We start from the raw sequence: 8,808 nt of genomic DNA, 5'->3' as shown, positions 1-8,808 counted from the left end.
TCTGCACACATCCAAGCACGTAAATTTCTCCCCTCACTAAAGATGATATTCAATCTGCCGTGCATTTCTACCTTCCTTTAGGGTAATATTCACACAGACCCTTACGATCAAACACGTTAACCCTTTCAATGCATAAGGAAAAATTCGCATCACTAAAAGCAAGTTATAGAGTCTTTATTAGCATCTACAAGAAAGCAAAGGCATAAAAAGGATAAATTTTACAATTCCTAGTTAGTATAAAGTCTGCATGCGGCTGTAGAAGAAGAAAGAATATCTTAAAGTGGTAGTATTTAAAGAAAGATGTGCCAAATAGCAGGGAAAGGGTTAAGGACAAAACTCTTATCCCTTTATATAGGTCAAAGTATACATGCTGTGTTCCATAAAATGCTTGAAAATATGTTACTTGGGAGCTACCTTCACCTATCGTATTCCCAGTTCTTAGCTCACCTCCAGCTCCTACGCATACATGAAATTCACTGGACGTCTTGACATCACTACTGGGACAACAGTGCATTGCTCCCATCCCGTGACGTCACTTTCACACAAACATTTTAACTTGATCCAGTTACTCTCTGTTGTGTTCTTTCCTGCAGTCTTCGTTCGCTGTTCTGCTGAAAATCCATAAATTGTCAGTGTGTGCAAGGAGATTTTCAGCAGATAAGAGGATTCAACACTGGCAGAAAATACAAAACGCAGTGGAAGTAAAGACACAAAGTTACTCGACTTCTCGCACGACTGTAAATACACGTATCTTCAGTTTTTCAATCCATTTCAGTCACCTATAATAATTATCAGCTACTTTCACTAGCAAGAACAGTCTACCATTCCACCCACATCAACTCAATCCTGGTTAACCTTTGTTCCTCATACTTAATTTTTCGCCTCGTTTGTCCATACACCCTCAGGCGTCCCCAACTTGACCCCTTTGAATGTTCCAACCTCTTCTATTCCTGTTTCTCCTCCTTCCCTTTCCTCACATACACACAAGCCTACGCAGTATGGGATTATAAGCACTACGCTTCACACACATTTCTGGTATTTTTTCTTACTCGTTTGGGTCGAATATGTAATTCAAAATTAGATTCCCAGTTTTTCATCCTTGCTCCTTTTCGACTATACTTTTCATACCAATAGGGAACCATCACTGTTGTAAAATACTGATATAACTTAAGAACTGTATGGAAAGTCGAGATCATGGTTTTGCAATACTGACGTGAGTTCGGTGTGAGTGTTCGGCTCTTGTCGCATACACGTATCGGATATTTAAAGGTATTAAGATTAATCATTCATTGTCTTCAAATGTTAGAGAATCTTGTGCACTAGGACGTATAAAAAAATTAGTTATACTGAGGGTTTTACAGCTACTGTTGAGCAAGTTACATTTATGTGTGCCTCCATATCGAATTAATCCAAAGTAGGAAGCAAGATTGCAAAACCTGAATTCCTAAGTAGGTGAACGCTCTGGCAAGTGTGGCCGAGAGGCATTAAGGTGTTTCGGAACGTAAAAAGCGAATTCAAGAAAAGGCGACGTCTCTGGTGAGCTAAGAGAGCAGTAAAGAGGAAGAGCGTGGCGGGTGTGGCGACCTGAGCCAATACCCTGTCGCGCACAACTGGAGACCTCAGGAGAAAAAGGCCCAAAAGATATGTGGTGAATCGTTAAAAAAAGAAAAGGTTATTTCTATGCTAAAGACTTTCGACCTGGTCCCTAAGCCATTTAAGAGCTCCGAGTCTAGCCAACCTTCCCCGTGAACACTTGCGATGGGAGGTGATTTTCTCACGTGGTTCGCGGGAAGATTCAAGCCAAGCCGAGTTAAGTATTTCGAAGAGACGAGGACTTTTCTTTATTTCTTTGCTTTGTGTGAAGCTGGTGGCTGAAGAGAGACTGAATGGCGGAACCATGTTCATAACTATTTCCGTGCTGAGTGTAACAGTTAGTGCCCAATTCACACTGGTGCAAACAGGCAGAGACGGACAGGCAGAGACTAACTGATTGACAGACACACATACAAATACGACGACTGACAGACAAACACAACAGACGAACGAGTAGACGAGCAAGTAGACTGAAAGACAAAAAACACAGACAAACAAAGGATACAGACAAATATAGACAGCCCAGAACCAAATTTGGAGACAGACAGACGGACAAACAAGCAAATTGATCGAGAAACAAGCACACAGACTGACAACCAAAGTCAAATTTAGAAAGACAGACAGACATTCAAGAACCAGATTTAGAGGCAGATAGAAACAGACAAACAGACAGACAGACAGAAGGAAATGCGGCCGCCTTAGCAACACCGATTTCATCGTTGCTTCCTTATTGGCGCGGTCTGGTGCCTCTTCAGCACAAAAATGGAGGGGTGGAGGACTTTCTGGCTTTCGTGGATGAACTTCTGACGTTATTGGGACGATTACTGAAGCTTTTGGGACGAGTAACTCATCATAACTTCCACCACCCCTTAGCCCTGCCCTCGCCTCCTCTCATAGCCCGCCCCATCGTGGTCATCTTAGAGATTACAAGGGAACTCTCACAAAAAAATAATTCCATCTAAAAATGATCAAAGCTTCAGGTACAATGTGATTGCGATACATGAATATTACTTGCTTTAGAACCTTTCCTTAAAACATGATAGAACGTTTTTTTTTTTCTTTTATTTTTTTTATGTAAAAATGGTTCTGGCCGAAGACAAAAAACAGTGATAGGAAAAAAAAAACACTAAAGGTGCCGGAGCTTACAGCAGATAGTTCAAAGGGAAGATCAAAAATACCTGGAGAAATTTTCCGAAACTGTAATGAAGCTAACTCTGCCCTCCTTCGCTCCAAAAAAAAAAAAAAAATACAAATAAAAAAAAAAAAAACTAAACAAACCAAATAAATATTGATTGATTAATTATTTAATTAAATTAAACTCATTGACTACACACGTGCCCTGGAGTTGATGCAAACAATTATGAGTGCTACATTTGGTGTAACTTCTGTAATGGAAGCTGTGAAAGATGAATATTCAAGTTCTGAGATGCTGCTATTATGTGGAAGGTGTTTGTGTGTTATTTAAACCTTATCTTTTAACGTGTGTGTGTGTGTGTGTGTGTGTGTGTGTGTGTGTGTGTGTGTGTGTGTGTGTGTGTGTGTGTGTATCTGCTTTATTAATTAATGTTGTGTTGTACGGTGGCTAAGACTCGCCTGCTTGTTACAGCTCCCCTTTCCCAGTGTAGCAGCGCTTGTTCGTGAATGTGACGTCCATTTGATCATAGGCGGTATATGCGTATTATGCTATTACGGATTCTATGTCTACAATAAGAAAATGTAAAAAGTTTTAAGAGGTAAGGTGAGGATAGTGCGATTATCACATTGGTCCTGAAAATGGAAATGCAAAATATTTATTTATTATTTTTTTTTTCATGTCTATCTGGTTCTGAAAGCTTTCAGGTCTTTAGACTAATTGTTGAAGGGAGTTATATCACACCTTGACACTTGTAGACTCTTAATGCATGAGGGACGCGGAGAAGAGTGACTCCTAAATTATAAAAAAAAAATCTAAACATCAATCGATCAAGCATTTTATACCTCTACAGTCAGTTTTCAGCCGTTTGATTATCTTAAAACACAGATACTATATATCCTTAAAAAGCATGACGTTTTGAAAGACCTAAATCTCAATATTGCACTCGGGCCCTACCTGCTGTGTTATAAACGTTCAAACCTTTAAACAATTTTCTCTGGAAATTTAATTTTGGTGCGCGCGCCCCATTTCTGCTGACAGCCTCAATTATCTCTTTACTCAAATATATGAAGCCAACGCTATGGCTGAAATATATATATATATATATATATATATATATATATATATATATATATATATATATATATATATATATATATATATATATATATATATATATATATATATATATATATATATATATATATATATATATATATATATATATATATATAAAGCCCGTTTTTGTGATGTCCTATAAAAGGCAAAAATAACTCCATAGACTACGAGTTTTGGAGCTCACGTGATGCTGCCCTGTCCGAGTGAGAACAAAATAAAGCACTGAGGGAAGGTCATCTGCTTCCATTTAGCAATGGAAGGGTGAGGAGATTAACTTTTGGACTGAAATTATAGAAAAAAAAAAGACAGAAAGAAAACGTTGTTCAGTGTGAAAGCAAAAACGCACGTAGCAAGGCAGGAAAGCATCCATTAAAACTACTGAGCAAAGTAGTAGGTAACCATGCCAACAAACATCCTTCCCTGTAAGAAACACAAGCCACAGATTACACCTTGTTTCTCTTGACTTACACTAATCGTAGTCTTCCTTCATTACTACAACTAGTGTGTAGCAAGCCAGGAAACGTGCATTGAAACTGCTGTAGGAAGTATTAGATAAATACACGAACAGACATTTTCATCCTTCCCACAATTAACAGATGCTATACTCTAGTAGATTATACCTTGTTCGTCTGAATTTACATACTGTTTAATTTTTCTCCATTACAGTAACCAGTGCAGTGTAGTGCAGTGAAAGGATTTGTTGGTGTTCGAAATCCCCTTCCAATCCCTTTTAATATGCAAGGTCATTACTGTCAACATTGGAGTGAATTATGCACTGAACACGAGAGAGGCGAGTGATGGATGACAGGGAATGCAAACCGATGAATCATTACTGTCGGATGTAGCCCCGCACTCTGAAACGCTTCGTGCTCTGATGACTACTACTTTAAAAAGCCACAGATATGATTAATCAGGTTCTCATGGACATTTCTCCCATTGATAATGTAGAATCATTGTCGAATTATCACTAGAATCACGAGAGCATCCTTCAGAAACTAAGTCACTTGCACTGGAGGCTGTTGAAAGTAGTCACAGTAAGGCGCAGAGTAAAAGCCGGTCACACCATTATCAACACCGCCACACAAGAAATGGAAGATAAAAAAATAAAAAAAAAGTTATACTCTTATATAGACAGTATCTGGTTTGATCTCATCGCACTACATTTACTTAGGCGTCAGAGAGAAACAAACACAAGTACACAAGAAGAGAAGTGTGGTAATGTACAGTAATTCAAAGGGGAGAATGAAAAATGTTTGGTGGCATGGTGATGACCGTTACGCTTAGTCCCACCACGTGCCGCGCCGTGGTGGGACAAATGGATTCCTGACCGCGTTAAATGTCTTTTCGTCGCGCGTCTGTTAGTATGTCCTTAACTCCCAGACACTGAGGCGAGGCGTTGTTGTATGCTCCCACGTGATGCCTCGTCCTGGACCGCCAAAAACTACCCACCAGAAGTGTGTATACGAGTATGTTGCTTTGGGTATTTTTAGGTCTTATGCTGCCATTTATTTGTTTACTTAATGGGACACTCGTAAACACTCGTAGAAATATGCTTAAACTGCGAATCCCACAAAGTGTGCGTAGAAAGAGAGAGGAGTTTGCCATTTCCATTATCATTATCATAACCACCGCGACACTTCAAAGAATGTCCCGCCACTGCCGTGTATTAAATTTTCATTACTACGTATATGCATTGCGTCCTTTTTTGCCCTTTTTGTGCTAGTGATATCCATAATACAAGACATTTAAAACAATTTCCGTCCTATCACGGTTGCCGAACAGAAAGGATTGTTCGCCACCGCACTCCTAACAGCGACCCCGAGAGGCACCCCGGCAGGCTAACACGGAGGTGATTGCAGCCACTCGACGAGAAATGTTTCAATACGTGACGATGGAGCAGGATTCGAACCGCCAACATCCAAATTCCAGTCAGCAAGTATACACGCGCGACCACTGCTATTGATTCACTTGCCTTTAAAGTTATCCTGCTCCCACTCGTGTGTAAAATGCAAATATCATGTTGCATGGTTTTATTCTTTTGCAAAACGAAGAGAAGGGATCTGCCTTTTTAAAGTCAAGTTGCATCATGAAAGAAAGCAACGATTCTAATTTGGAACAACACAAAATGCTGCGCGGCGCGACGAACATTTGTATGAAGTAATAGCTTATTACTCTTTTTTTCCACCTTCCTTACGCTCCAGACAGCCACAGGGACACCCATAACGTTATCTCCCGCCGCCATTAACTCTGCCAACTGAGGAAAAGGAATGTCTCTGAGTAGAGATCATGTCGGTTGATATCGTGAGTGAGGTGAGGTGGAGAGAGAAGCTGCGGCGCCTCCTCCCTCCATCCTGCTCCTCTCAGCCGCTCCTCCTCTCCCTCACGCCTCTGGTGGTCATTACCACCACCACCCTCTTAACCTAGGAAGGAAAAACTCTTGACTGGCATGTATTGTAATGACCCGCTATTACTTATGTCCTCATCTGTTAAAATGTGCCAGTCTGTTTATAAGTGTCTCCTTCCTTCTTCCTTGCCTGCTTTCCTGCCTGACTCTATCTGCCCCTCTGTCTGTGGAGAGGAAGGACGGGTAGTGTCGGAATAACACTGGTAAGGGGGATCAGGTACCAGTGGATGTAGCGATGATAAAGTTGGAAAGTGACAAGTGGAAAGTGACGACAGTACCAATGTAAGGATCCCCGGCAGCAGGTTAAAGTAAAGGACTACAGAAACAATTGTAACGTGAGGGGAAGTGTTCTGACCACGGTGCACTGTGTAGTTCTTGCCTGGGATGCGTACTGGCTAAGGCAGGGATACGGACAGCATGCCAATTAAGCTGTTTTGGCGATAGATCCGATGCTTTTTTGCCGCAGAAAATCATTGCATGTAGCGAGCCCTAAAGTACAATTTACAGCAACGATTTTAGATATTTTGTTGATGGCTTAGCGTTTTTATAAAGATCCGTCCAGCGCTGTCTGAAAATTCAGTCGGCAACGTAACATGCGGGCAGCCATACCGCCAGCCGCCGCCATCTCACCACAGTAAACAAATAAACATCAATTTTCACTCTCCTGGGCCTTAGAACATAGAATTTTGAACACCATGAATTTGTCGTACTAGGATTTGAAAAGTCTAAATGCCAATACAGTCTTATAAATGGAAAATAGACAGAATAAACTGGTGTTGCGTATGACACTTTGGCAACTGCGCCCTTCCCAGCGGCGTCACCGGGCCCATTGGCGAAAGCCCGAGACTTTGCAGATATTTAATTCCACACCATACATGTTCGTACACTCAAAACCTGCTCATTACCTAATTGGATACTGGCAATATGTTTTCCACGGAGCTTGGGCAATCCAGTTTTACCCCAACCAGAACTACGTATTCCAGAAAGCACGAAGTCCAACACACACACACACACACACACACACACCTGCCTCTCACAACAGACGCGGCGGCACTGGCTGATGAGAGTCGCTGTGCTTCAGTTCCCTGTTTCGAAGCCGTGCGGTACCTGAACTACAATGATCATAACGTGTGTGTGTGTGTGTGTGTGTGTGTGTGTGTGTAGGCTCATAATTATTCTTAGATAGGTACATTCATACGTACACAATAAGAAATACCATACATCTCCGTTAAAGGTGATCAGAGCAGGTAATTGATTCGAATGGATGAAGTGATGTGTCAGTGTTTCTTTGCTTCAATGAACCATTCCTTGTTATGTATTTAAGCATGCATCGTTTTCTTAATGCATTTTTCCTTTCTTTCTTTCTTTCTTTCTTGCTAAGTCTTCTGTAACTCGCTGCCATCTCTCTCTCTCTCTCTCTCTCTCTCTCTCTCTCTCTCTCTCTCTCTCTCTCTCTCTCTCTCTCTCTCTCTCTCTCTCTAACGACAAACGCATGTAGGTGTTGGATTATTTCTCCTCCTTTTCCGATCTTTTCTCCTCCATCTCCTTGCCTCGTCTCCATTCCTTGCCGCCCCTCTCCCCTTCCCTCCCTCTCTCCCTCCCTCCCCTCCCGGCGCCCCATCTGCGATCCTCACGACTTGGGAGCACCGTCCAATTTTCTCCCTACCCTCTTTCCTGACACCATCCCCCTCACTATCTTTTATCCTTTCCTCGCTTTCTCTCTCTCTCTCTCTCTCTCTCTCTCTCTCTCTGTGCGTCTCCCTCAGACATGTTCTCCCTTTCTCCTTTCTTTCTTTTTCTCTTTCTTTTCTTTTTCTTTCTTCTTTCATTCGTTCTTTTCTTTTTTCTCTTTCTTCTACTGCCTTTGTCGCTTGTATTTTTGTGTTACGTGTGTTTCTCTCTTATTTATCTGCGTCTCTCTCTCTCTCTCTCTCTCTCTCTCTCTCTCTCTCTCTCTCTCTCTCTCTCTCTCTCTGTGTGTGTGTGTGTGTGTGTGTGTGTGTGTGTGTTTGCCTTACACCCTAAACATTCAAAGTAAACGAAAAAATAAGACAAAATGAAGATAAATAGATAAATAACTACAAAAGGTATAGAAAAAAGAAGGAAAACAGTTAAATCATAAATAGATTAAAAAAGTAAAATAATAAAAATATATATAAACCAGGGAAAGCAAGTACAGTCCACTAAACAGTTACAGGTAGGTACAGGTAAAGGGGAAGATTGCTTGGCCCCTTACTCCCTCCTCTTCCCTTTCTTCCTCTCCTCCCCTCACCACTACTGCCACTCTGCTAATGGGGACTCGTATGTATTTTCCCCTCATCCCCCTGACTCTCGCCTTTCCCCTCCTTAAACATTCCTTCCATTTCCTCTTCCTCCTCCTCCTCCTCCTTTCCCTTCTTCTCATCCATCTTCTCCTGTTCCTATCCTTCTTCATTCCTCACATTCTCTTCCTGTTTTCTTGTTTTTTTTCTTTTCCAACTCTTCCCCCTTCCCCTATTCTCTTCAGTTCTTCCTCCCCCTTTCATTTTTTTCCATCTACTTCTTCGTCCTTCTCTTCCAG

The sequence above is a fragment of the Scylla paramamosain genome, chromosome 2 (assembly GCF_035594125.1).
Source record: "Scylla paramamosain isolate STU-SP2022 chromosome 2, ASM3559412v1, whole genome shotgun sequence".
Taxonomy (NCBI): Eukaryota; Metazoa; Arthropoda; class Malacostraca; order Decapoda; family Portunidae; genus Scylla; species Scylla paramamosain.
Note: the sequence above shows the minus strand (reverse complement) of the source record.